This window comes from Rhinoderma darwinii, unplaced genomic scaffold (assembly GCF_050947455.1).
Source record: "Rhinoderma darwinii isolate aRhiDar2 unplaced genomic scaffold, aRhiDar2.hap1 Scaffold_3401, whole genome shotgun sequence".
NCBI classification, from domain to species: domain Eukaryota; kingdom Metazoa; phylum Chordata; class Amphibia; order Anura; family Rhinodermatidae; genus Rhinoderma; species Rhinoderma darwinii.
The window spans coordinates 60,052-87,172 of record NW_027463431.1 but is presented as its reverse complement, the minus strand read 5'-3'; the positions used below and the strand labels follow the sequence as shown (position 1 = coordinate 87,172).

At 48.8% G+C, this 27,121-nt stretch overlaps 16 non-coding genes and 1 pseudogene across 16 annotated transcripts; all 17 read left to right on the top strand.

Moving 5' to 3' along the window:
- The first annotated feature begins 443 nt into the window (after positions 1-443).
- On the top strand, positions 444-634 carry LOC142705847 (U2 spliceosomal RNA). Its single transcript, XR_012868345.1, has one exon. It is a non-coding gene; the product is annotated as a U2 spliceosomal RNA (small nuclear RNA).
- A 1,306-nt stretch (positions 635-1,940) lies between these two features.
- LOC142705846 (U2 spliceosomal RNA) lies at positions 1,941-2,131 on the top strand. Its single transcript, XR_012868344.1, has one exon. It is a non-coding gene; the product is annotated as a U2 spliceosomal RNA (small nuclear RNA).
- Positions 2,132-3,437: 1,306 nt separating this feature from the next.
- Positions 3,438-3,628, top strand: LOC142705845 (U2 spliceosomal RNA). Its single transcript, XR_012868343.1, has one exon. It is a non-coding gene; the product is annotated as a U2 spliceosomal RNA (small nuclear RNA).
- A 1,306-nt stretch (positions 3,629-4,934) lies between these two features.
- LOC142705844 (U2 spliceosomal RNA) lies at positions 4,935-5,125 on the top strand. Its single transcript, XR_012868342.1, has one exon. It is a non-coding gene; the product is annotated as a U2 spliceosomal RNA (small nuclear RNA).
- A 1,304-nt stretch (positions 5,126-6,429) lies between these two features.
- LOC142705843 (U2 spliceosomal RNA) lies at positions 6,430-6,620 on the top strand. The gene has a single exon (XR_012868341.1). It is a non-coding gene; the product is annotated as a U2 spliceosomal RNA (small nuclear RNA).
- A 1,306-nt stretch (positions 6,621-7,926) lies between these two features.
- LOC142705841 (U2 spliceosomal RNA) lies at positions 7,927-8,117 on the top strand. The gene has a single exon (XR_012868340.1). It is a non-coding gene; the product is annotated as a U2 spliceosomal RNA (small nuclear RNA).
- Positions 8,118-9,423: 1,306 nt separating this feature from the next.
- LOC142705840 (U2 spliceosomal RNA) lies at positions 9,424-9,614 on the top strand. Its single transcript, XR_012868339.1, has one exon. It is a non-coding gene; the product is annotated as a U2 spliceosomal RNA (small nuclear RNA).
- A 1,306-nt stretch (positions 9,615-10,920) lies between these two features.
- Positions 10,921-11,111, top strand: LOC142705838 (U2 spliceosomal RNA). The gene has a single exon (XR_012868337.1). It is a non-coding gene; the product is annotated as a U2 spliceosomal RNA (small nuclear RNA).
- Positions 11,112-12,416: 1,305 nt separating this feature from the next.
- Positions 12,417-12,607, top strand: LOC142705837 (U2 spliceosomal RNA). Its single transcript, XR_012868336.1, has one exon. It is a non-coding gene; the product is annotated as a U2 spliceosomal RNA (small nuclear RNA).
- Positions 12,608-13,900: 1,293 nt separating this feature from the next.
- LOC142705836 (U2 spliceosomal RNA) lies at positions 13,901-14,091 on the top strand. Its single transcript, XR_012868335.1, has one exon. It is a non-coding gene; the product is annotated as a U2 spliceosomal RNA (small nuclear RNA).
- Positions 14,092-15,397: 1,306 nt separating this feature from the next.
- Positions 15,398-15,588, top strand: LOC142705835 (U2 spliceosomal RNA). Its single transcript, XR_012868334.1, has one exon. It is a non-coding gene; the product is annotated as a U2 spliceosomal RNA (small nuclear RNA).
- Positions 15,589-16,894: 1,306 nt separating this feature from the next.
- On the top strand, positions 16,895-17,085 carry LOC142705834 (U2 spliceosomal RNA). The gene has a single exon (XR_012868333.1). It is a non-coding gene; the product is annotated as a U2 spliceosomal RNA (small nuclear RNA).
- A 1,307-nt stretch (positions 17,086-18,392) lies between these two features.
- On the top strand, positions 18,393-18,583 carry LOC142705833 (U2 spliceosomal RNA). Its single transcript, XR_012868332.1, has one exon. It is a non-coding gene; the product is annotated as a U2 spliceosomal RNA (small nuclear RNA).
- A 1,310-nt stretch (positions 18,584-19,893) lies between these two features.
- On the top strand, positions 19,894-20,084 carry LOC142705832 (U2 spliceosomal RNA). Its single transcript, XR_012868331.1, has one exon. It is a non-coding gene; the product is annotated as a U2 spliceosomal RNA (small nuclear RNA).
- Positions 20,085-21,394: 1,310 nt separating this feature from the next.
- On the top strand, positions 21,395-21,585 carry LOC142705829 (U2 spliceosomal RNA). The gene has a single exon (XR_012868330.1). It is a non-coding gene; the product is annotated as a U2 spliceosomal RNA (small nuclear RNA).
- Positions 21,586-22,895: 1,310 nt separating this feature from the next.
- LOC142705828 (U2 spliceosomal RNA) lies at positions 22,896-23,086 on the top strand. The gene has a single exon (XR_012868329.1). It is a non-coding gene; the product is annotated as a U2 spliceosomal RNA (small nuclear RNA).
- A 1,310-nt stretch (positions 23,087-24,396) lies between these two features.
- Positions 24,397-24,498, top strand: LOC142705800 (U2 spliceosomal RNA; annotated as a pseudogene).
- Positions 24,499-27,121: the final 2,623 nt, after the last annotated feature.

The following is a 27,121-nucleotide window of genomic DNA, read 5'->3' as shown; positions in this document are numbered from 1 at the left end:
CATAATGGGGCCTGCCTCAGAGATAGATAAAAGCCTGGGCCCAGGCAGTGTTGGTCAGTGCTGCTCAGCAGGCAGCACTGGACTGGACTGGACTGGATTACAGCTGATACAAGGTGTGAAGGAACAAGGGGTGGCTGTGGGCATGCACTTGCTGCCGCTGCCAGTGTTTATCTGCATGGCAGGAGGGCATTTGGGCGTTGCCAGGAAGGCGTTTTTATGTAGATTCCTCCTCTTTCAGCACTGCATTGTGGTGCAAGCAAAAGAAGCAAATCCTGTGTAGCTTCCTCTCCGGCCTTTATTCACCTCCCTCCCGCTTAGTAGCTGTAAATGTGTGTGAGCCTGCAGGGCCCCATGGAATTGCCTAGGAGTAGGCTGAATCAATCGCTGCAAGGGGTGAACAGCAGTATGGGACAGGCTCGGGCAAGGCAAGGGCCGCTCGGGTTATCGCTTCTCGGCCTTTTGGCTAAGATCAAGTGTAGTATCTGTTCTTATCAGTTTAATATCTGATACGTCCCCTATCTGGGGACCATATATTAAATGGATTTTTAGAACAGGGAGATGGAAATAGAGCTTGCTCTGTCCACTCCACGCATTGACCTGGTATTGCAGTATTTCCAGGACCGGTGCACCCTTCCCTTATGTGTTGACTAAAATCAGATTCCAAAAGTGCTATTTGTGTTTGCTATTGTTTTTGTCTTTCTGATGGGATCTCCCCTTTTAATCCCATTATTTCAACACCTGTTGGACAATGCATTTGTACAGTCATGTGTGATAATGAGCTCATTTATTAAATGCAATTAATTAATACATTGCCACCTCTTGTTGTGTGTGTGTGTGTGTGTGTGTGTGTGTGTGTGTGTCTTCTGTGTTTCTGTGTTTCCGGCATTTCACATTGGAACAGCTCATTCACCTTCCTTGTCTTCTCTCCGCCCTCCCTTTTAGGTAGGTTAAAGAGCTGCACCTGAGCCAGCCACTGATTGATTGATGCAGCACCACAGTCAAATAGTGGAGTGGAGTAGGGGGAACAGCAAACAGCCATTAAAGCAGCCCGCCCGCCACAATGGACCTACCTGTGTACACTAGATGGATGTGATGGAATGTACTGTCGTCCCTACATTTCCAAGAAGAAGTAAGAATTGCAGTTGCAACAAACCCTTGCTTGCCTACAAAGAGAGCAGCAATTTGGATTTGTTACTATGTTACCTGGAAGAATAACAAACTGTGCAAGGATGGAGGTTGTAGGAGCAAAGAGAAGTTGTCTGTAAAGTTGGTGGATGCCTATTTTCCATTTTGCAGTCCCTTGTCTCCCTCTTGTGGCCTCCTGGAGGCAAATAAATGTGCAAAAAAAAGACAGCCTGGCGGCCGGCTGTTGCAGTGTTGCCCTCTCAGGCAACACTGAGTGACTGACTGAGCCGCACCGTCTTATATAAAGTTCAGACGGAACTTTGCACGTGTCATAGTGGAGCCCTCAGGATTCCAGAGCCAGCTTTCTGACATCATAATGGGGCCTGCCTCAGAGATAGATAAAAGCCTGGGCCCAGGCAGTGTTGGTCAGTGCTGCTCAGCAGGCAGCACTGGACTGGACTGGACTGGATTACAGCTGATACAAGGTGTGAAGGAACAAGGGGTGGCTGTGGGCATGCACTTGCTGCCGCTGCCAGTGTTTATCTGCATGGCAGGAGGGCATTTGGGCGTTGCCAGGAAGGCGTTTTTATGTAGATTCCTCCTCTTTCAGCACTGCATTGTGGTGCAAGCAAAAGAAGCAAATCCTGTGTAGCTTCCTCTCCGGCCTTTATTCACCTCCCTCCCGCTTAGTAGCTGTAAATGTGTGTGAGCCTGCAGGGCCCCATGGAATTGCCTAGGAGTAGGCTGAATCAATCGCTGCAAGGGGTGAACAGCAGTATGGGACAGGCTCGGGCAAGGCAAGGGCCGCTCGGGTTATCGCTTCTCGGCCTTTTGGCTAAGATCAAGTGTAGTATCTGTTCTTATCAGTTTAATATCTGATACGTCCCCTATCTGGGGACCATATATTAAATGGATTTTTAGAACAGGGAGATGGAAATAGAGCTTGCTCTGTCCACTCCACGCATTGACCTGGTATTGCAGTATTTCCAGGACCGGTGCACCCTTCCCTTATGTGTTGACTAAAATCAGATTCCAAAAGTGCTATTTGTGTTTGCTATTGTTTTTGTCTTTCTGATGGGATCTCCCCTTTTAATCCCATTATTTCAACACCTGTTGGACAATGCATTTGTACAGTCATGTGTGATAATGAGCTCATTTATTAAATGCAATTAATTAATACATTGCCACCTCTTGTTGTGTGTGTGTGTGTGTGTGTGTGTGTGTGTGTGTGTCTTCTGTGTTTCTGTGTTTCCGGCATTTCACATTGGAACAGCTCATTCACCTTCCTTGTCTTCTCTCCGCCCTCCCTTTTAGGTAGGTTAAAGAGCTGCACCTGAGCCAGCCACTGATTGATTGATGCAGCACCACAGTCAAATAGTGGAGTGGAGTAGGGGGAACAGCAAACAGCCATTAAAGCAGCCCGCCCGCCACAATGGACCTACCTGTGTACACTAGATGGATGTGATGGAATGTACTGTCGTCCCTACATTTCCAAGAAGAAGTAAGAATTGCAGTTGCAACAAACCCTTGCTTGCCTACAAAGAGAGCAGCAATTTGGATTTGTTACTATGTTACCTGGAAGAATAACAAACTGTGCAAGGATGGAGGTTGTAGGAGCAAAGAGAAGTTGTCTGTAAAGTTGGTGGATGCCTATTTTCCATTTTGCAGTCCCTTGTCTCCCTCTTGTGGCCTCCTGGAGGCAAATAAATGTGCAAAAAAAAGACAGCCTGGCGGCCGGCTGTTGCAGTGTTGCCCTCTCAGGCAACACTGAGTGACTGACTGAGCCGCACCGTCTTATATAAAGTTCAGACGGAACTTTGCACGTGTCATAGTGGAGCCCTCAGGATTCCAGAGCCAGCTTTCTGACATCATAATGGGGCCTGCCTCAGAGATAGATAAAAGCCTGGGCCCAGGCAGTGTTGGTCAGTGCTGCTCAGCAGGCAGCACTGGACTGGACTGGACTGGATTACAGCTGATACAAGGTGTGAAGGAACAAGGGGTGGCTGTGGGCATGCACTTGCTGCCGCTGCCAGTGTTTATCTGCATGGCAGGAGGGCATTTGGGCGTTGCCAGGAAGGCGTTTTTATGTAGATTCCTCCTCTTTCAGCACTGCATTGTGGTGCAAGCAAAAGAAGCAAATCCTGTGTAGCTTCCTCTCCGGCCTTTATTCACCTCCCTCCCGCTTAGTAGCTGTAAATGTGTGTGAGCCTGCAGGGCCCCATGGAATTGCCTAGGAGTAGGCTGAATCAATCGCTGCAAGGGGTGAACAGCAGTATGGGACAGGCTCGGGCAAGGCAAGGGCCGCTCGGGTTATCGCTTCTCGGCCTTTTGGCTAAGATCAAGTGTAGTATCTGTTCTTATCAGTTTAATATCTGATACGTCCCCTATCTGGGGACCATATATTAAATGGATTTTTAGAACAGGGAGATGGAAATAGAGCTTGCTCTGTCCACTCCACGCATTGACCTGGTATTGCAGTATTTCCAGGACCGGTGCACCCTTCCCTTATGTGTTGACTAAAATCAGATTCCAAAAGTGCTATTTGTGTTTGCTATTGTTTTTGTCTTTCTGATGGGATCTCCCCTTTTAATCCCATTATTTCAACACCTGTTGGACAATGCATTTGTACAGTCATGTGTGATAATGAGCTCATTTATTAAATGCAATTAATTAATACATTGCCACCTCTTGTTGTGTGTGTGTGTGTGTGTGTGTGTGTGTGTGTGTGTCTTCTGTGTTTCTGTGTTTCCGGCATTTCACATTGGAACAGCTCATTCACCTTCCTTGTCTTCTCTCCGCCCTCCCTTTTAGGTAGGTTAAAGAGCTGCACCTGAGCCAGCCACTGATTGATTGATGCAGCACCACAGTCAAATAGTGGAGTGGAGTAGGGGGAACAGCAAACAGCCATTAAAGCAGCCCGCCCGCCACAATGGACCTACCTGTGTACACTAGATGGATGTGATGGAATGTACTGTCGTCCCTACATTTCCAAGAAGAAGTAAGAATTGCAGTTGCAACAAACCCTTGCTTGCCTACAAAGAGAGCAGCAATTTGGATTTGTTACTATGTTACCTGGAAGAATAACAAACTGTGCAAGGATGGAGGTTGTAGGAGCAAAGAGAAGTTGTCTGTAAAGTTGGTGGATGCCTATTTTCCATTTTGCAGTCCCTTGTCTCCCTCTTGTGGCCTCCTGGAGGCAAATAAATGTGCAAAAAAAAGACAGCCTGGCGGCCGGCTGTTGCAGTGTTGCCCTCTCAGGCAACACTGAGTGACTGACTGAGCCGCACCGTCTTATATAAAGTTCAGACGGAACTTTGCACGTGTCATAGTGGAGCCCTCAGGATTCCAGAGCCAGCTTTCTGACATCATAATGGGGCCTGCCTCAGAGATAGATAAAAGCCTGGGCCCAGGCAGTGTTGGTCAGTGCTGCTCAGCAGGCAGCACTGGACTGGACTGGACTGGATTACAGCTGATACAAGGTGTGAAGGAACAAGGGGTGGCTGTGGGCATGCACTTGCTGCCGCTGCCAGTGTTTATCTGCATGGCAGGAGGGCATTTGGGCGTTGCCAGGAAGGCGTTTTTATGTAGATTCCTCCTCTTTCAGCACTGCATTGTGGTGCAAGCAAAAGAAGCAAATCCTGTGTAGCTTCCTCTCCGGCCTTTATTCACCTCCCTCCCGCTTAGTAGCTGTAAATGTGTGTGAGCCTGCAGGGCCCCATGGAATTGCCTAGGAGTAGGCTGAATCAATCGCTGCAAGGGGTGAACAGCAGTATGGGACAGGCTCGGGCAAGGCAAGGGCCGCTCGGGTTATCGCTTCTCGGCCTTTTGGCTAAGATCAAGTGTAGTATCTGTTCTTATCAGTTTAATATCTGATACGTCCCCTATCTGGGGACCATATATTAAATGGATTTTTAGAACAGGGAGATGGAAATAGAGCTTGCTCTGTCCACTCCACGCATTGACCTGGTATTGCAGTATTTCCAGGACCGGTGCACCCTTCCCTTATGTGTTGACTAAAATCAGATTCCAAAAGTGCTATTTGTGTTTGCTATTGTTTTTGTCTTTCTGATGGGATCTCCCCTTTTAATCCCATTATTTCAACACCTGTTGGACAATGCATTTGTACAGTCATGTGTGATAATGAGCTCATTTATTAAATGCAATTAATTAATACATTGCCACCTCTTGTTGTGTGTGTGTGTGTGTGTGTGTGTGTGTGTGTGTCTTCTGTGTTTCTGTGTTTCCGGCATTTCACATTGGAACAGCTCATTCACCTTCCTTGTCTTCTCTCCGCCCTCCCTTTTAGGTAGGTTAAAGAGCTGCACCTGAGCCAGCCACTGATTGATTGATGCAGCACCACAGTCAAATAGTGGAGTGGAGTAGGGGGAACAGCAAACAGCCATTAAAGCAGCCCGCCCGCCACAATGGACCTACCTGTGTACACTAGATGGATGTGATGGAATGTACTGTCGTCCCTACATTTCCAAGAAGAAGTAAGAATTGCAGTTGCAACAAACCCTTGCTTGCCTACAAAGAGAGCAGCAATTTGGATTTGTTACTATGTTACCTGGAAGAATAACAAACTGTGCAAGGATGGAGGTTGTAGGAGCAAAGAGAAGTTGTCTGTAAAGTTGGTGGATGCCTATTTTCCATTTTGCAGTCCCTTGTCTCCCTCTTGTGGCCTCCTGGAGGCAAATAAATGTGCAAAAAAAAGACAGCCTGGCGGCCGGCTGTTGCAGTGTTGCCCTCTCAGGCAACACTGAGTGACTGACTGAGCCGCACCGTCTTATATAAAGTTCAGACGGAACTTTGCACGTGTCATAGTGGAGCCCTCAGGATTCCAGAGCCAGCTTTCTGACATCATAATGGGGCCTGCCTCAGAGATAGATAAAAGCCTGGGCCCAGGCAGTGTTGGTCAGTGCTGCTCAGCAGGCAGCACTGGACTGGACTGGACTGGATTACAGCTGATACAAGGTGTGAAGGAACAAGGGGTGGCTGTGGGCATGCACTTGCTGCCGCTGCCAGTGTTTATCTGCATGGCAGGAGGGCATTTGGGCGTTGCCAGGAAGGCGTTTTTATGTAGATTCCTCCTCTTTCAGCACTGCATTGTGGTGCAAGCAAAAGAAGCAAATCCTGTGTAGCTTCCTCTCCGGCCTTTATTCACCTCCCTCCCGCTTAGTAGCTGTAAATGTGTGTGAGCCTGCAGGGCCCCATGGAATTGCCTAGGAGTAGGCTGAATCAATCGCTGCAAGGGGTGAACAGCAGTATGGGACAGGCTCGGGCAAGGCAAGGGCCGCTCGGGTTATCGCTTCTCGGCCTTTTGGCTAAGATCAAGTGTAGTATCTGTTCTTATCAGTTTAATATCTGATACGTCCCCTATCTGGGGACCATATATTAAATGGATTTTTAGAACAGGGAGATGGAAATAGAGCTTGCTCTGTCCACTCCACGCATTGACCTGGTATTGCAGTATTTCCAGGACCGGTGCACCCTTCCCTTATGTGTTGACTAAAATCAGATTCCAAAAGTGCTATTTGTGTTTGCTATTGTTTTTGTCTTTCTGATGGGATCTCCCCTTTTAATCCCATTATTTCAACACCTGTTGGACAATGCATTTGTACAGTCATGTGTGATAATGAGCTCATTTATTAAATGCAATTAATTAATACATTGCCACCTCTTGTTGTGTGTGTGTGTGTGTGTGTGTGTGTGTGTGTGTGTCTTCTGTGTTTCTGTGTTTCCGGCATTTCACATTGGAACAGCTCATTCACCTTCCTTGTCTTCTCTCCGCCCTCCCTTTTAGGTAGGTTAAAGAGCTGCACCTGAGCCAGCCACTGATTGATTGATGCAGCACCACAGTCAAATAGTGGAGTGGAGTAGGGGGAACAGCAAACAGCCATTAAAGCAGCCCGCCCGCCACAATGGACCTACCTGTGTACACTAGATGGATGTGATGGAATGTACTGTCGTCCCTACATTTCCAAGAAGAAGTAAGAATTGCAGTTGCAACAAACCCTTGCTTGCCTACAAAGAGAGCAGCAATTTGGATTTGTTACTATGTTACCTGGAAGAATAACAAACTGTGCAAGGATGGAGGTTGTAGGAGCAAAGAGAAGTTGTCTGTAAAGTTGGTGGATGCCTATTTTCCATTTTGCAGTCCCTTGTCTCCCTCTTGTGGCCTCCTGGAGGCAAATAAATGTGCAAAAAAAAGACAGCCTGGCGGCCGGCTGTTGCAGTGTTGCCCTCTCAGGCAACACTGAGTGACTGACTGAGCCGCACCGTCTTATATAAAGTTCAGACGGAACTTTGCACGTGTCATAGTGGAGCCCTCAGGATTCCAGAGCCAGCTTTCTGACATCATAATGGGGCCTGCCTCAGAGATAGATAAAAGCCTGGGCCCAGGCAGTGTTGGTCAGTGCTGCTCAGCAGGCAGCACTGGACTGGACTGGACTGGATTACAGCTGATACAAGGTGTGAAGGAACAAGGGGTGGCTGTGGGCATGCACTTGCTGCCGCTGCCAGTGTTTATCTGCATGGCAGGAGGGCATTTGGGCGTTGCCAGGAAGGCGTTTTTATGTAGATTCCTCCTCTTTCAGCACTGCATTGTGGTGCAAGCAAAAGAAGCAAATCCTGTGTAGCTTCCTCTCCGGCCTTTATTCACCTCCCTCCCGCTTAGTAGCTGTAAATGTGTGTGAGCCTGCAGGGCCCCATGGAATTGCCTAGGAGTAGGCTGAATCAATCGCTGCAAGGGGTGAACAGCAGTATGGGACAGGCTCGGGCAAGGCAAGGGCCGCTCGGGTTATCGCTTCTCGGCCTTTTGGCTAAGATCAAGTGTAGTATCTGTTCTTATCAGTTTAATATCTGATACGTCCCCTATCTGGGGACCATATATTAAATGGATTTTTAGAACAGGGAGATGGAAATAGAGCTTGCTCTGTCCACTCCACGCATTGACCTGGTATTGCAGTATTTCCAGGACCGGTGCACCCTTCCCTTATGTGTTGACTAAAATCAGATTCCAAAAGTGCTATTTGTGTTTGCTATTGTTTTTGTCTTTCTGATGGGATCTCCCCTTTTAATCCCATTATTTCAACACCTGTTGGACAATGCATTTGTACAGTCATGTGTGATAATGAGCTCATTTATTAAATGCAATTAATTAATACATTGCCACCTCTTGTTGTGTGTGTGTGTGTGTGTGTGTGTGTGTGTGTGTGTCTTCTGTGTTTCTGTGTTTCCGGCATTTCACATTGGAACAGCTCATTCACCTTCCTTGTCTTCTCTCCGCCCTCCCTTTTAGGTAGGTTAAAGAGCTGCACCTGAGCCAGCCACTGATTGATTGATGCAGCACCACAGTCAAATAGTGGAGTGGAGTAGGGGGAACAGCAAACAGCCATTAAAGCAGCCCGCCCGCCACAATGGACCTACCTGTGTACACTAGATGGATGTGATGGAATGTACTGTCGTCCCTACATTTCCAAGAAGAAGTAAGAATTGCAGTTGCAACAAACCCTTGCTTGCCTACAAAGAGAGCAGCAATTTGGATTTGTTACTATGTTACCTGGAAGAATAACAAACTGTGCAAGGATGGAGGTTGTAGGAGCAAAGAGAAGTTGTCTGTAAAGTTGGTGGATGCCTATTTTCCATTTTGCAGTCCCTTGTCTCCCTCTTGTGGCCTCCTGGAGGCAAATAAATGTGCAAAAAAAAGACAGCCTGGCGGCCGGCTGTTGCAGTGTTGCCCTCTCAGGCAACACTGAGTGACTGACTGAGCCGCACCGTCTTATATAAAGTTCAGACGGAACTTTGCACGTGTCATAGTGGAGCCCTCAGGATTCCAGAGCCAGCTTTCTGACATCATAATGGGGCCTGCCTCAGAGATAGATAAAAGCCTGGGCCCAGGCAGTGTTGGTCAGTGCTGCTCAGCAGGCAGCACTGGACTGGACTGGACTGGATTACAGCTGATACAAGGTGTGAAGGAACAAGGGGTGGCTGTGGGCATGCACTTGCTGCCGCTGCCAGTGTTTATCTGCATGGCAGGAGGGCATTTGGGCGTTGCCAGGAAGGCGTTTTTATGTAGATTCCTCCTCTTTCAGCACTGCATTGTGGTGCAAGCAAAAGAAGCAAATCCTGTGTAGCTTCCTCTCCGGCCTTTATTCACCTCCCTCCCGCTTAGTAGCTGTAAATGTGTGTGAGCCTGCAGGGCCCCATGGAATTGCCTAGGAGTAGGCTGAATCAATCGCTGCAAGGGGTGAACAGCAGTATGGGACAGGCTCGGGCAAGGCAAGGGCCGCTCGGGTTATCGCTTCTCGGCCTTTTGGCTAAGATCAAGTGTAGTATCTGTTCTTATCAGTTTAATATCTGATACGTCCCCTATCTGGGGACCATATATTAAATGGATTTTTAGAACAGGGAGATGGAAATAGAGCTTGCTCTGTCCACTCCACGCATTGACCTGGTATTGCAGTATTTCCAGGACCGGTGCACCCTTCCCTTATGTGTTGACTAAAATCAGATTCCAAAAGTGCTATTTGTGTTTGCTATTGTTTTTGTCTTTCTGATGGGATCTCCCCTTTTAATCCCATTATTTCAACACCTGTTGGACAATGCATTTGTACAGTCATGTGTGATAATGAGCTCATTTATTAAATGCAATTAATTAATACATTGCCACCTCTTGTTGTGTGTGTGTGTGTGTGTGTGTGTGTGTGTGTGTGTCTTCTGTGTTTCTGTGTTTCCGGCATTTCACATTGGAACAGCTCATTCACCTTCCTTGTCTTCTCTCCGCCCTCCCTTTTAGGTAGGTTAAAGAGCTGCACCTGAGCCAGCCACTGATTGATTGATGCAGCACCACAGTCAAATAGTGGAGTGGAGTAGGGGGAACAGCAAACAGCCATTAAAGCAGCCCGCCCGCCACAATGGACCTACCTGTGTACACTAGATGGATGTGATGGAATGTACTGTCGTCCCTACATTTCCAAGAAGAAGTAAGAATTGCAGTTGCAACAAACCCTTGCTTGCCTACAAAGAGAGCAGCAATTTGGATTTGTTACTATGTTACCTGGAAGAATAACAAACTGTGCAAGGATGGAGGTTGTAGGAGCAAAGAGAAGTTGTCTGTAAAGTTGGTGGATGCCTATTTTCCATTTTGCAGTCCCTTGTCTCCCTCTTGTGGCCTCCTGGAGGCAAATAAATGTGCAAAAAAAAGACAGCCTGGCGGCCGGCTGTTGCAGTGTTGCCCTCTCAGGCAACACTGAGTGACTGACTGAGCCGCACCGTCTTATATAAAGTTCAGACGGAACTTTGCACGTGTCATAGTGGAGCCCTCAGGATTCCAGAGCCAGCTTTCTGACATCATAATGGGGCCTGCCTCAGAGATAGATAAAAGCCTGGGCCCAGGCAGTGTTGGTCAGTGCTGCTCAGCAGGCAGCACTGGACTGGACTGGACTGGATTACAGCTGATACAAGGTGTGAAGGAACAAGGGGTGGCTGTGGGCATGCACTTGCTGCCGCTGCCAGTGTTTATCTGCATGGCAGGAGGGCATTTGGGCGTTGCCAGGAAGGCGTTTTTATGTAGATTCCTCCTCTTTCAGCACTGCATTGTGGTGCAAGCAAAAGAAGCAAATCCTGTGTAGCTTCCTCTCCGGCCTTTATTCACCTCCCTCCCGCTTAGTAGCTGTAAATGTGTGTGAGCCTGCAGGGCCCCATGGAATTGCCTAGGAGTAGGCTGAATCAATCGCTGCAAGGGGTGAACAGCAGTATGGGACAGGCTCGGGCAAGGCAAGGGCCGCTCGGGTTATCGCTTCTCGGCCTTTTGGCTAAGATCAAGTGTAGTATCTGTTCTTATCAGTTTAATATCTGATACGTCCCCTATCTGGGGACCATATATTAAATGGATTTTTAGAACAGGGAGATGGAAATAGAGCTTGCTCTGTCCACTCCACGCATTGACCTGGTATTGCAGTATTTCCAGGACCGGTGCACCCTTCCCTTATGTGTTGACTAAAATCAGATTCCAAAAGTGCTATTTGTGTTTGCTATTGTTTTTGTCTTTCTGATGGGATCTCCCCTTTTAATCCCATTATTTCAACACCTGTTGGACAATGCATTTGTACAGTCATGTGTGATAATGAGCTCATTTATTAAATGCAATTAATTAATACATTGCCACCTCTTGTGTGTGTGTGTGTGTGTGTGTGTGTGTGTGTGTGTGTCTTCTGTGTTTCTGTGTTTCCGGCATTTCACATTGGAACAGCTCATTCACCTTCCTTGTCTTCTCTCCGCCCTCCCTTTTAGGTAGGTTAAAGAGCTGCACCTGAGCCAGCCACTGATTGATTGATGCAGCACCACAGTCAAATAGTGGAGTGGAGTAGGGGGAACAGCAAACAGCCATTAAAGCAGCCCGCCCGCCACAATGGACCTACCTGTGTACACTAGATGGATGTGATGGAATGTACTGTCGTCCCTACATTTCCAAGAAGAAGTAAGAATTGCAGTTGCAACAAACCCTTGCTTGCCTACAAAGAGAGCAGCAATTTGGATTTGTTACTATGTTACCTGGAAGAATAACAAACTGTGCAAGGATGGAGGTTGTAGGAGCAAAGAGAAGTTGTCTGTAAAGTTGGTGGATGCCTATTTTCCATTTTGCAGTCCCTTGTCTCCCTCTTGTGGCCTCCTGGAGGCAAATAAATGTGCAAAAAAAAGACAGCCTGGCGGCCGGCTGTTGCAGTGTTGCCCTCTCAGGCAACACTGAGTGACTGACTGAGCCGCACCGTCTTATATAAAGTTCAGACGGAACTTTGCACGTGTCATAGTGGAGCCCTCAGGATTCCAGAGCCAGCTTTCTGACATCATAATGGGGCCTGCCTCAGAGATAGATAAAAGCCTGGGCCCAGGCAGTGTTGGTCAGTGCTGCTCAGCAGGCAGCACTGGACTGGACTGGACTGGATTACAGCTGATACAAGGTGTGAAGGAACAAGGGGTGGCTGTGGGCATGCACTTGCTGCCGCTGCCAGTGTTTATCTGCATGGCAGGAGGGCATTTGGGCGTTGCCAGGAAGGCGTTTTTATGTAGATTCCTCCTCTTTCAGCACTGCATTGTGGTGCAAGCAAAAGAAGCAAATCCTGTGTAGCTTCCTCTCCGGCCTTTATTCACCTCCCTCCCGCTTAGTAGCTGTAAATGTGTGTGAGCCTGCAGGGCCCCATGGAATTGCCTAGGAGTAGGCTGAATCAATCGCTGCAAGGGGTGAACAGCAGTATGGGACAGGCTCGGGCAAGGCAAGGGCCGCTCGGGTTATCGCTTCTCGGCCTTTTGGCTAAGATCAAGTGTAGTATCTGTTCTTATCAGTTTAATATCTGATACGTCCCCTATCTGGGGACCATATATTAAATGGATTTTTAGAACAGGGAGATGGAAATAGAGCTTGCTCTGTCCACTCCACGCATTGACCTGGTATTGCAGTATTTCCAGGACCGGTGCACCCTTCCCTTATGTGTTGACTAAAATCAGATTCCAAAAGTGCTATTTGTGTTTGCTATTGTTTTTGTCTTTCTGATGGGATCTCCCCTTTTAATCCCATTATTTCAACACCTGTTGGACAATGCATTTGTACAGTCATGTGTGATAATGAGCTCATTTATTAAATGCAATTAATTAATACATTGCCACCTCTTGTGTGTGTGTGTGTGTGTGTGTGTGTGTGTGTGTGTGTGTCTTCTGTGTTTCTGTGTTTCCGGCATTTCACATTGGAACAGCTCATTCACCTTCCTTGTCTTCTCTCCGCCCTCCCTTTTAGGTAGGTTAAAGAGCTGCACCTGAGCCAGCCACTGATTGATTGATGCAGCACCACAGTCAAATAGTGGAGTGGAGTAGGGGGAACAGCAAACAGCCATTAAAGCAGCCCGCCCGCCACAATGGACCTACCTGTGTACACTAGATGGATGTGATGGAATGTACTGTCGTCCCTACATTTCCAAGAAGAAGTAAGAATTGCAGTTGCAACAAACCCTTGCTTGCCTACAAAGAGAGCAGCAATTTGGATTTGTTACTATGTTACCTGGAAGAATAACAAACTGTGCAAGGATGGAGGTTGTAGGAGCAAAGAGAAGTTGTCTGTAAAGTTGGTGGATGCCTATTTTCCATTTTGCAGTCCCTTGTCTCCCTCTTGTGGCCTCCTGGAGGCAAATAAATGTGCAAAAAAAAGACAGCCTGGCGGCCGGCTGTTGCAGTGTTGCCCTCTCAGGCAACACTGAGTGACTGACTGAGCCGCACCGTCTTATATAAAGTTCAGACGGAACTTTGCACGTGTCATAGTGGAGCCCTCAGGATTCCAGAGCCAGCTTTCTGACATCATAATGGGGCCTGCCTCAGAGATAGATAAAAGCCTGGGCCCAGGCAGTGTTGGTCAGTGCTGCTCAGCAGGCAGCACTGGACTGGACTGGACTGGATTACAGCTGATACAAGGTGTGAAGGAACAAGGGGTGGCTGTGGGCATGCACTTGCTGCCGCTGCCAGTGTTTATCTGCATGGCAGGAGGGCATTTGGGCGTTGCCAGGAAGGCGTTTTTATGTAGATTCCTCCTCTTTCAGCACTGCATTGTGGTGCAAGCAAAAGAAGCAAATCCTGTGTAGCTTCCTCTCCGGCCTTTATTCACCTCCCTCCCGATGTGTGTGAGCCTGCAGGGCCCCATGGAATTGCCTAGGAGTAGGCTGAATCAATCGCTGCAAGGGGTGAACAGCAGTATGGGACAGGCTCGGGCAAGGCAAGGGCCGCTCGGGTTATCGCTTCTCGGCCTTTTGGCTAAGATCAAGTGTAGTATCTGTTCTTATCAGTTTAATATCTGATACGTCCCCTATCTGGGGACCATATATTAAATGGATTTTTAGAACAGGGAGATGGAAATAGAGCTTGCTCTGTCCACTCCACGCATTGACCTGGTATTGCAGTATTTCCAGGACCGGTGCACCCTTCCCTTATGTGTTGACTAAAATCAGATTCCAAAAGTGCTATTTGTGTTTGCTATTGTTTTTGTCTTTCTGATGGGATCTCCCCTTTTAATCCCATTATTTCAACACCTGTTGGACAATGCATTTGTACAGTCATGTGTGATAATGAGCTCATTTATTAAATGCAATTAATTAATACATTGCCACCTCTTGTTGTGTGTGTGTGTGTGTGTGTGTGTGTGTGTGTGTGTCTTCTGTGTTTCTGTGTTTCCGGCATTTCACATTGGAACAGCTCATTCACCTTCCTTGTCTTCTCTCCGCCCTCCCTTTTAGGTAGGTTAAAGAGCTGCACCTGAGCCAGCCACTGATTGATTGATGCAGCACCACAGTCAAATAGTGGAGTGGAGTAGGGGGAACAGCAAACAGCCATTAAAGCAGCCCGCCCGCCACAATGGACCTACCTGTGTACACTAGATGGATGTGATGGAATGTACTGTCGTCCCTACATTTCCAAGAAGAAGTAAGAATTGCAGTTGCAACAAACCCTTGCTTGCCTACAAAGAGAGCAGCAATTTGGATTTGTTACTATGTTACCTGGAAGAATAACAAACTGTGCAAGGATGGAGGTTGTAGGAGCAAAGAGAAGTTGTCTGTAAAGTTGGTGGATGCCTATTTTCCATTTTGCAGTCCCTTGTCTCCCTCTTGTGGCCTCCTGGAGGCAAATAAATGTGCAAAAAAAAGACAGCCTGGCGGCCGGCTGTTGCAGTGTTGCCCTCTCAGGCAACACTGAGTGACTGACTGAGCCGCACCGTCTTATATAAAGTTCAGACGGAACTTTGCACGTGTCATAGTGGAGCCCTCAGGATTCCAGAGCCAGCTTTCTGACATCATAATGGGGCCTGCCTCAGAGATAGATAAAAGCCTGGGCCCAGGCAGTGTTGGTCAGTGCTGCTCAGCAGGCAGCACTGGACTGGACTGGACTGGATTACAGCTGATACAAGGTGTGAAGGAACAAGGGGTGGCTGTGGGCATGCACTTGCTGCCGCTGCCAGTGTTTATCTGCATGGCAGGAGGGCATTTGGGCGTTGCCAGGAAGGCGTTTTTATGTAGATTCCTCCTCTTTCAGCACTGCATTGTGGTGCAAGCAAAAGAAGCAAATCCTGTGTAGCTTCCTCTCCGGCCTTTATTCACCTCCCTCCCGCTTAGTAGCTGTAAATGTGTGTGAGCCTGCAGGGCCCCATGGAATTGCCTAGGAGTAGGCTGAATCAATCGCTGCAAGGGGTGAACAGCAGTATGGGACAGGCTCGGGCAAGGCAAGGGCCGCTCGGGTTATCGCTTCTCGGCCTTTTGGCTAAGATCAAGTGTAGTATCTGTTCTTATCAGTTTAATATCTGATACGTCCCCTATCTGGGGACCATATATTAAATGGATTTTTAGAACAGGGAGATGGAAATAGAGCTTGCTCTGTCCACTCCACGCATTGACCTGGTATTGCAGTATTTCCAGGACCGGTGCACCCTTCCCTTATGTGTTGACTAAAATCAGATTCCAAAAGTGCTATTTGTGTTTGCTATTGTTTTTGTCTTTCTGATGGGATCTCCCCTTTTAATCCCATTATTTCAACACCTGTTGGACAATGCATTTGTACAGTCATGTGTGATAATGAGCTCATTTATTAAATGCAATTAATTAATACATTGCCACCTCTTGTTGTGTGTGTGTGTGTGTGTGTGTGTGTGTGTGTGTGTCTTCTGTGTTTCTGTGTTTCCGGCATTTCACATTGGAACAGCTCATTCACCTTCCTTGTCTTCTCTCCGCCCTCCCTTTTAGGTAGGTTAAAGAGCTGCACCTGAGCCAGCCACTGATTGATTGATGCAGCACCACAGTCAAATAGTGGAGTGGAGTAGGGGGAACAGCAAACAGCCATTAAAGCAGCCCGCCCGCCACAATGGACCTACCTGTGTACACTAGATGGATGTGATGGAATGTACTGTCGTCCCTACATTTCCAAGAAGAAGTAAGAATTGCAGTTGCAACAAACCCTTGCTTGCCTACAAAGAGAGCAGCAATTTGGATTTGTTACTATGTTACCTGGAAGAATAACAAACTGTGCAAGGATGGAGGTTGTAGGAGCAAAGAGAAGTTGTCTGTAAAGTTGGTGGATGCCTATTTTCCATTTTGCAGTCCCTTGTCTCCCTCTTGTGGCCTCCTGGAGGCAAATAAATGTGCAAAAAAAAGACAGCCTGGCGGCCGGCTGTTGCAGTGTTGCCCTCTCAGGCAACACTGAGTGACTGACTGAGCCGCACCGTCTTATATAAAGTTCAGACGGAACTTTGCACGTGTCATAGTGGAGCCCTCAGGATTCCAGAGCCAGCTTTCTGACATCATAATGGGGCCTGCCTCAGAGATAGATAAAAGCCTGGGCCCAGGCAGTGTTGGTCAGTGCTGCTCAGCAGGCAGCACTGGACTGGACTGGACTGGATTACAGCTGATACAAGGTGTGAAGGAACAAGGGGTGGCTGTGGGCATGCACTTGCTGCCGCTGCCAGTGTTTATCTGCATGGCAGGAGGGCATTTGGGCGTTGCCAGGAAGGCGTTTTTATGTAGATTCCTCCTCTTTCAGCACTGCATTGTGGTGCAAGCAAAAGAAGCAAATCCTGTGTAGCTTCCTCTCCGGCCTTTATTCACCTCCCTCCCGCTTAGTAGCTGTAAATGTGTGTGAGCCTGCAGGGCCCCATGGAATTGCCTAGGAGTAGGCTGAATCAATCGCTGCAAGGGGTGAACAGCAGTATGGGACAGGCTCGGGCAAGGCAAGGGCCGCTCGGGTTATCGCTTCTCGGCCTTTTGGCTAAGATCAAGTGTAGTATCTGTTCTTATCAGTTTAATATCTGATACGTCCCCTATCTGGGGACCATATATTAAATGGATTTTTAGAACAGGGAGATGGAAATAGAGCTTGCTCTGTCCACTCCACGCATTGACCTGGTATTGCAGTATTTCCAGGACCGGTGCACCCTTCCCTTATGTGTTGACTAAAATCAGATTCCAAAAGTGCTATTTGTGTTTGCTATTGTTTTTGTCTTTCTGATGGGATCTCCCCTTTTAATCCCATTATTTCAACACCTGTTGGACAATGCATTTGTACAGTCATGTGTGATAATGAGCTCATTTATTAAATGCAATTAATTAATACATTGCCACCTCTTGTGTGTGTGTGTGTGTGTGTGTGTGTGTGTGTGTGTGTGTCTTCTGTGTTTCTGTGTTTCCGGCATTTCACATTGGAACAGCTCATTCACCTTCCTTGTCTTCTCTCCGCCCTCCCTTTTAGGTAGGTTAAAGAGCTGCACCTGAGCCAGCCACTGATTGATTGATGCAGCACCACAGTCAAATAGTGGAGTGGAGTAGGGGGAACAGCAAACAGCCATTAAAGCAGCCCGCCCGCCACAATGGACCTACCTGTGTACACTAGATGGATGTGATGGAATGTACTGTCGTCCCTACATTTCCAAGAAGAAGTAAGAATTGCAGTTGCAACAAACCCTTGCTTGCCTACAAAGAGAGCAGCAATTTGGATTTGTTACTATGTTACCTGGAAGAATAACAAACTGTGCAAGGATGGAGGTTGTAGGAGCAAAGAGAAGTTGTCTGTAAAGTTGGTGGATGCCTATTTTCCATTTTGCAGTCCCTTGTCTCCCTCTTGTGGCCTCCTGGAGGCAAATAAATGTGCAAAAAAAAGACAGCCTGGCGGCCGGCTGTTGCAGTGTTGCCCTCTCAGGCAACACTGAGTGACTGACTGAGCCGCACCGTCTTATATAAAGTTCAGACGGAACTTTGCACGTGTCATAGTGGAGCCCTCAGGATTCCAGAGCCAGCTTTCTGACATCATAATGGGGCCTGCCTCAGAGATAGATAAAAGCCTGGGCCCAGGCAGTGTTGGTCAGTGCTGCTCAGCAGGCAGCACTGGACTGGACTGGACTGGATTACAGCTGATACAAGGTGTGAAGGAACAAGGGGTGGCTGTGGGCATGCACTTGCTGCCGCTGCCAGTGTTTATCTGCATGGCAGGAGGGCATTTGGGCGTTGCCAGGAAGGCGTTTTTATGTAGATTCCTCCTCTTTCAGCACTGCATTGTGGTGCAAGCAAAAGAAGCAAATCCTGTGTAGCTTCCTCTCCGGCCTTTATTCACCTCCCTCCCGCTTAGTAGCTGTAAATGTGTGTGAGCCTGCAGGGCCCCATGGAATTGCCTAGGAGTAGGCTGAATCAATCGCTGCAAGGGGTGAACAGCAGTATGGGACAGGCTCGGGCAAGGCAAGGGCCGCTCGGGTTATCGCTTCTCGGCCTTTTGGCTAAGATCAAGTGTAGTATCTGTTCTTATCAGTTTAATATCTGATACGTCCCCTATCTGGGGACCATATATTAAATGGATTTTTAGAACAGGGAGATGGAAATAGAGCTTGCTCTGTCCACTCCACGCATTGACCTGGTATTGCAGTATTTCCAGGACCGGTGCACCCTTCCCTTATGTGTTGACTAAAATCAGATTCCAAAAGTGCTATTTGTGTTTGCTATTGTTTTTGTCTTTCTGATGGGATCTCCCCTTTTAATCCCATTATTTCAACACCTGTTGGACAATGCATTTGTACAGTCATGTGTGATAATGAGCTCATTTATTAAATGCAATTAATTAATACATTGCCACCTCTTGTTGTGTGTGTGTGTGTGTGTGTGTGTGTGTGTGTGTGTGTGTCTTCTGTGTTTCTGTGTTTCCGGCATTTCACATTGGAACAGCTCATTCACCTTCCTTGTCTTCTCTCCGCCCTCCCTTTTAGGTAGGTTAAAGAGCTGCACCTGAGCCAGCCACTGATTGATTGATGCAGCACCACAGTCAAATAGTGGAGTGGAGTAGGGGGAACAGCAAACAGCCATTAAAGCAGCCCGCCCGCCACAATGGACCTACCTGTGTACACTAGATGGATGTGATGGAATGTACTGTCGTCCCTACATTTCCAAGAAGAAGTAAGAATTGCAGTTGCAACAAACCCTTGCTTGCCTACAAAGAGAGCAGCAATTTGGATTTGTTACTATGTTACCTGGAAGAATAACAAACTGTGCAAGGATGGAGGTTGTAGGAGCAAAGAGAAGTTGTCTGTAAAGTTGGTGGATGCCTATTTTCCATTTTGCAGTCCCTTGTCTCCCTCTTGTGGCCTCCTGGAGGCAAATAAATGTGCAAAAAAAAGACAGCCTGGCGGCCGGCTGTTGCAGTGTTGCCCTCTCAGGCAACACTGAGTGACTGACTGAGCCGCACCGTCTTATATAAAGTTCAGACGGAACTTTGCACGTGTCATAGTGGAGCCCTCAGGATTCCAGAGCCAGCTTTCTGACATCATAATGGGGCCTGCCTCAGAGATAGATAAAAGCCTGGGCCCAGGCAGTGTTGGTCAGTGCTGCTCAGCAGGCAGCACTGGACTGGACTGGACTGGATTACAGCTGATACAAGGTGTGAAGGAACAAGGGGTGGCTGTGGGCATGCACTTGCTGCCGCTGCCAGTGTTTATCTGCATGGCAGGAGGGCATTTGGGCGTTGCCAGGAAGGCGTTTTTATGTAGATTCCTCCTCTTTCAGCACTGCATTGTGGTGCAAGCAAAAGAAGCAAATCCTGTGTAGCTTCCTCTCCGGCCTTTATTCACCTCCCTCCCGCTTAGTAGCTGTAAATGTGTGTGAGCCTGCAGGGCCCCATGGAATTGCCTAGGAGTAGGCTGAATCAATCGCTGCAAGGGGTGAACAGCAGTATGGGACAGGCTCGGGCAAGGCAAGGGCCGCTCGGGTTATCGCTTCTCGGCCTTTTGGCTAAGATCAAGTGTAGTATCTGTTCTTATCAGTTTAATATCTGATACGTCCCCTATCTGGGGACCATATATTAAATGGATTTTTAGAACAGGGAGATGGAAATAGAGCTTGCTCTGTCCACTCCACGCATTGACCTGGTATTGCAGTATTTCCAGGACCGGTGCACCCTTCCCTTATGTGTTGACTAAAATCAGATTCCAAAAGTGCTATTTGTGTTTGCTATTGTTTTTGTCTTTCTGATGGGATCTCCCCTTTTAATCCCATTATTTCAACACCTGTTGGACAATGCATTTGTACAGTCATGTGTGATAATGAGCTCATTTATTAAATGCAATTAATTAATACATTGCCACCTCTTGTTGTGTGTGTGTGTGTGTGTGTGTGTGTGTGTGTGTGTGTGTCTTCTGTGTTTCTGTGTTTCCGGCATTTCACATTGGAACAGCTCATTCACCTTCCTTGTCTTCTCTCCGCCCTCCCTTTTAGGTAGGTTAAAGAGCTGCACCTGAGCCAGCCACTGATTGATTGATGCAGCACCACAGTCAAATAGTGGAGTGGAGTAGGGGGAACAGCAAACAGCCATTAAAGCAGCCCGCCCGCCACAATGGACCTACCTGTGTACACTAGATGGATGTGATGGAATGTACTGTCGTCCCTACATTTCCAAGAAGAAGTAAGAATTGCAGTTGCAACAAACCCTTGCTTGCCTACAAAGAGAGCAGCAATTTGGATTTGTTACTATGTTACCTGGAAGAATAACAAACTGTGCAAGGATGGAGGTTGTAGGAGCAAAGAGAAGTTGTCTGTAAAGTTGGTGGATGCCTATTTTCCATTTTGCAGTCCCTTGTCTCCCTCTTGTGGCCTCCTGGAGGCAAATAAATGTGCAAAAAAAAGACAGCCTGGCGGCCGGCTGTTGCAGTGTTGCCCTCTCAGGCAACACTGAGTGACTGACTGAGCCGCACCGTCTTATATAAAGTTCAGACGGAACTTTGCACGTGTCATAGTGGAGCCCTCAGGATTCCAGAGCCAGCTTTCTGACATCATAATGGGGCCTGCCTCAGAGATAGATAAAAGCCTGGGCCCAGGCAGTGTTGGTCAGTGCTGCTCAGCAGGCAGCACTGGACTGGACTGGACTGGATTACAGCTGATACAAGGTGTGAAGGAACAAGGGGTGGCTGTGGGCATGCACTTGCTGCCGCTGCCAGTGTTTATCTGCATGGCAGGAGGGCATTTGGGCGTTGCCAGGAAGGCGTTTTTATGTAGATTCCTCCTCTTTCAGCACTGCATTGTGGTGCAAGCAAAAGAAGCAAATCCTGTGTAGCTTCCTCTCCGGCCTTTATTCACCTCCCTCCCGCTTAGTAGCTGTAAATGTGTGTGAGCCTGCAGGGCCCCATGGAATTGCCTAGGAGTAGGCTGAATCAATCGCTGCAAGGGGTGAACAGCAGTATGGGACAGGCTCGGGCAAGGCAAGGGCCGCTCGGGTTATCGCTTCTCGGCCTTTTGGCTAAGATCAAGTGTAGTATCTGTTCTTATCAGTTTAATATCTGATACGTCCCCTATCTGGGGACCATATATTAAATGGATTTTTAGAACAGGGAGATGGAAATAGAGCTTGCTCTGTCCACTCCACGCATTGACCTGGTATTGCAGTATTTCCAGGACCGGTGCACCCTTCCCTTATGTGTTGACTAAAATCAGATTCCAAAAGTGCTATTTGTGTTTGCTATTGTTTTTGTCTTTCTGATGGGATCTCCCCTTTTAATCCCATTATTTCAACACCTGTTGGACAATGCATTTGTACAGTCATGTGTGATAATGAGCTCATTTATTAAATGCAATTAATTAATACATTGCCACCTCTTGTTGTGTGTGTGTGTGTGTGTGTGTGTGTGTGTGTGTGTGTGTCTTCTGTGTTTCTGTGTTTCCGGCATTTCACATTGGAACAGCTCATTCACCTTCCTTGTCTTCTCTCCGCCCTCCCTTTTAGGTAGGTTAAAGAGCTGCACCTGAGCCAGCCACTGATTGATTGATGCAGCACCACAGTCAAATAGTGGAGTGGAGTAGGGGGAACAGCAAACAGCCATTAAAGCAGCCCGCCCGCCACAATGGACCTACCTGTGTACACTAGATGGATGTGATGGAATGTACTGTCGTCCCTACATTTCCAAGAAGAAGTAAGAATTGCAGTTGCAACAAACCCTTGCTTGCCTACAAAGAGAGCAGCAATTTGGATTTGTTACTATGTTACCTGGAAGAATAACAAACTGTGCAAGGATGGAGGTTGTAGGAGCAAAGAGAAGTTGTCTGTAAAGTTGGTGGATGCCTATTTTCCATTTTGCAGTCCCTTGTCTCCCTCTTGTGGCCTCCTGGAGGCAAATAAATGTGCAAAAAAAAGACAGCCTGGCGGCCGGCTGTTGCAGTGTTGCCCTCTCAGGCAACACTGAGTGACTGACTGAGCCGCACCGTCTTATATAAAGTTCAGACGGAACTTTGCACGTGTCATAGTGGAGCCCTCAGGATTCCAGAGCCAGCTTTCTGACATCATAATGGGGCCTGCCTCAGAGATAGATAAAAGCCTGGGCCCAGGCAGTGTTGGTCAGTGCTGCTCAGCAGGCAGCACTGGACTGGACTGGACTGGATTACAGCTGATACAAGGTGTGAAGGAACAAGGGGTGGCTGTGGGCATGCACTTGCTGCCGCTGCCAGTGTTTATCTGCATGGCAGGAGGGCATTTGGGCGTTGCCAGGAAGGCGTTTTTATGTAGATTCCTCCTCTTTCAGCACTGCATTGTGGTGCAAGCAAAAGAAGCAAATCCTGTGTAGCTTCCTCTCCGGCCTTTATTCACCTCCCTCCCGCTTAGTAGCTGTAAATGTGTGTGAGCCTGCAGGGCCCCATGGAATTGCCTAGGAGTAGGCTGAATCAATCGCTGCAAGGGGTGAACAGCAGTATGGGACAGGCTCGGGCAAGGCAAGGGCCGCTCGGGTTATCGCTTCTCGGCCTTTTGGCTAAGATCAAGTGTAGTATCTGTTCTTATCAGTTTAATATCTGATACGTCCCCTATCTGGGGACCATATATTAAATGGATTTTTAGAACAGGGAGATGGAAATAGAGCTTGCTCTGTCCACTCCACGCATTGACCTGGTATTGCAGTATTTCCAGGACCGGTGCACCCTTCCCTTATGTGTTGACTAAAATCAGATTCCAAAAGTGCTATTTGTGTTTGCTATTGTTTTTGTCTTTCTGATGGGATCTCCCCTTTTAATCCCATTATTTCAACACCTGTTGGACAATGCATTTGTACAGTCATGTGTGATAATGAGCTCATTTATTAAATGCAATTAATTAATACATTGCCACCTCTTGTTGTGTGTGTGTGTGTGTGTGTGTGTGTGTGTGTGTGTGTGTCTTCTGTGTTTCTGTGTTTCCGGCATTTCACATTGGAACAGCTCATTCACCTTCCTTGTCTTCTCTCCGCCCTCCCTTTTAGGTAGGTTAAAGAGCTGCACCTGAGCCAGCCACTGATTGATTGATGCAGCACCACAGTCAAATAGTGGAGTGGAGTAGGGGGAACAGCAAACAGCCATTAAAGCAGCCCGCCCGCCACAATGGACCTACCTGTGTACACTAGATGGATGTGATGGAATGTACTGTCGTCCCTACATTTCCAAGAAGAAGTAAGAATTGCAGTTGCAACAAACCCTTGCTTGCCTACAAAGAGAGCAGCAATTTGGATTTGTTACTATGTTACCTGGAAGAATAACAAACTGTGCAAGGATGGAGGTTGTAGGAGCAAAGAGAAGTTGTCTGTAAAGTTGGTGGATGCCTATTTTCCATTTTGCAGTCCCTTGTCTCCCTCTTGTGGCCTCCTGGAGGCAAATAAATGTGCAAAAAAAAGACAGCCTGGCGGCCGGCTGTTGCAGTGTTGCCCTCTCAGGCAACACTGAGTGACTGACTGAGCCGCACCGTCTTATATAAAGTTCAGACGGAACTTTGCACGTGTCATAGTGGAGCCCTCAGGATTCCAGAGCCAGCTTTCTGACATCATAATGGGGCCTGCCTCAGAGATAGATAAAAGCCTGGGCCCAGGCAGTGTTGGTCAGTGCTGCTCAGCAGGCAGCACTGGACTGGACTGGACTGGATTACAGCTGATACAAGGTGTGAAGGAACAAGGGGTGGCTGTGGGCATGCACTTGCTGCCGCTGCCAGTGTTTATCTGCATGGCAGGAGGGCATTTGGGCGTTGCCAGGAAGGCGTTTTTATGTAGATTCCTCCTCTTTCAGCACTGCATTGTGGTGCAAGCAAAAGAAGCAAATCCTGTGTAGCTTCCTCTCCGGCCTTTATTCACCTCCCTCCCGCTTAGTAGCTGTAAATGTGTGTGAGCCTGCAGGGCCCCATGGAATTGCCTAGGAGTAGGCTGAATCAATCGCTGCAAGGGGTGAACAGCAGTATGGGACAGGCTCGGGCAAGGCAAGGGCCGCTCGGGTTATCGCTTCTCGGCCTTTTGGCTAAGATCAAGTGTAGTATCTGTTCTTATCAGTCCTTGTAAGGATAGATAGCTCGGAGAACCACTGGGGGCTATAAACACTAGCTTAGCGATCCAAGAGCGTTCCAGACGAAGCCGGCGACGAACTGCGGAGAAGAACCAGCGAAGACGACGATCCAGAAGGGAGAAGCCGCCATCGAGGAAGAAGCTCCGGGAGATCGCTGCCGGGAAGAAGAAGGAGAACTTCGGAGAAGAGCCGCTGCTGAAGGGGATCTTCGAAGAAGCTCGGCCGCAGAAGAAGAAGCTCGACGAGGAACCGCTGCGGAAGAAATTTCGTGGAAGAACCTCGGCCAGCAAGGAGAAGATTTGCATAGCTCCGCCCCCTTCGGGAAAGAGCTATCGAAGATCCTCCCCAAGCGACAGGAACAGCTGGAAGAAGCCATGGCCTCAACCAGCAACCCTGCCACCCAGAAGAAGAAGGCTGATGGACCAGGTGAGCCGGCCCAGGCCAGGACATCTCCTCCTGAAGCCTCCTCAAGCGAACAGGCCACCAGGAAGCCGAACCAGGCTGCTCCAACCCTGGAGCCCTGGATGAAGCAGACGGTGGCCCTGAAGCTCAAGGAGGTGGACGGGAGAGTGCCGGACATGACGGAAGAAGTGTTCTGCCAGAAGATGCTCCTGGATCAGGGCTTCGCTAAGCCGGAGACCATCAGTATCCAGGCCTTCATGACCGGGATGTTCTTCGTGACCTTCGCTTCGATCAACATCTGCAGAAGGTACTGGGAGATGGTGAAAGCGGCGAGGCCTGAATCCCCTTTCTCTCGCTTTGTGGGCAACTGCCCTGTCCAAAGAGAGGAAAGGCGGGTGACGGTCTCAATGCGGAACCCACACACCCCCGGCAAAGACATCACCACGCTCCTGAAGCGGTTCTGCACAGTGGTGAGGGAACCCACCCACATCCTGAACGGACTCGGCTTCTGGACTGGCAAGTGGTCGGTAATCGTCCGACTGAACAAGGATTCGAGCGCGGAAGACGGCCTCCAGCACCTGCCCCAGTCATTCTCGCTGGGCAACTCCTACGGCCTCATCTACTACCCGGACATGCCGCAGATCTGCAGGAGATGCAGCAAGAAGGGTCATTCGGTGAAGGACTGCAAGGAGGACGCCTGCAAGAACTGCCGGGTAACAGGACACGAGACCAAAGACTGCCCGAAACGGACAATGTGCAACCTCTGCGGACAAGCAGCCCACTCTTACAAGGACTGCCCGAAGAGGGATCGATCCTGGGCAACTGTAGCAGCGAAAGCTCCAGCCAGAGGGAACCCCGCCCCAGCCAGAGCTCCAGCGGCACAGAAGACCGGGAAAAAGAAGGATGGTAAGAAGACGACAGTCCCTCCCCCCCCCTCTCCCGGCCCTCCCTCGCCCTACCCTTCCCACCCTCCCTCGCCCGGCCCTCCCCACCCCCCCGTCCCCAACCCCTGTCACCCCCACTGAGGCTCTCACCTTCTCCTACCCACCCATCTCAGTGGTCCTGTCACCTGCACCTCTCCCAACCCAGCCTCCCTTCTCCCCAGCTCCAGCAGCACTAACATCTTCCCCTCCAGCTGCTGGAGTCCTCTCCCTGGAGGATTTTCCCCCTCTTGTCTCCTCAGGTGCCATCCAGAGGAAGAGAAAGGTGAGGGACAGCCCAGCTGCTGAGTCCTCAAAGAGACAAGTCGTGGAAATCTGCGAAGATTCCCTTGCGCAGCAGGAGGAAATGGAGCAGATGGTGGAGGAACTCGTGTCTGAACCTGAGGTCATCGACTTCACAACAGACATCCAGGTGGCTACAATCCTGGAACAATTTTTGTCAGAGGGCCTGCTGGATCTTCCGGACCCGCCAGGCTCCAGAGAGGAGGATCCGCCCGACCGGACTGGTAACTAAGGTGTATCGTTTGCACTAACCTTCTTTATTCTCCCCCATGGCTGCTAAACTTAACATCTTTAGCCTCAATGTGAGGAGTGTTAGAGATAGGACTAGATGTCAGATGGTGCTAACTTTTCTTTCCAAGCAGTCGAGTGATGTATTTATGCTGCAGGAATGTACTCTCCCCTCTTCCAGGTCATACCATCATCTGGCCAGGCAGTGGACCCATGGCCCGTCCTACTGGTCTGGTGGGGGCGACTGTAAGTCTGCAGGGGTTGCCATCCTGATTAGGGGAAGCGTATTTACTGTTGACTCTGTCCAGGAGCTCGTCTGCGGCCGCTTGTTGGTCGTAGACGGTTCCTGGGCGGGAGAGCCGATTAGGCTCATCAACGTGTACGCTCCCCCTATGAAGGCTGAGCGCCTGGAACTATTCCAGACCCTGCGGACCCAGCTCGCCACCACTAGGGCAGTGGTGATGGCCGGGGACTTCAACTGCCCCATCGAAGAGGATGGACGAAGTTCCGGCACTTCAATCAAGCTGGATGTCAGTTCCAAACTGCTTATCGAGATGGTAACCGAAGCATCCTTGCAGGACGTTGTGGGCTCCATGGGGATCGGCTCTGTGAACTATTCATGGAGCCGACCCGATGGCTCACTTCGTTCTCGGATTGACTTTGTGTTCACCTCCCGGGCAGTCAAGCAGCATGGGCACTCCATGGTCCCCTGCTTCTTCTCTGACCACAGGGCCATTCTCTTCCAGGGTGCCATCGGCCACGGTTTTCCTCCCGGCCCTGGCTCCTGGAAGCTGAATTGTGCCCTGC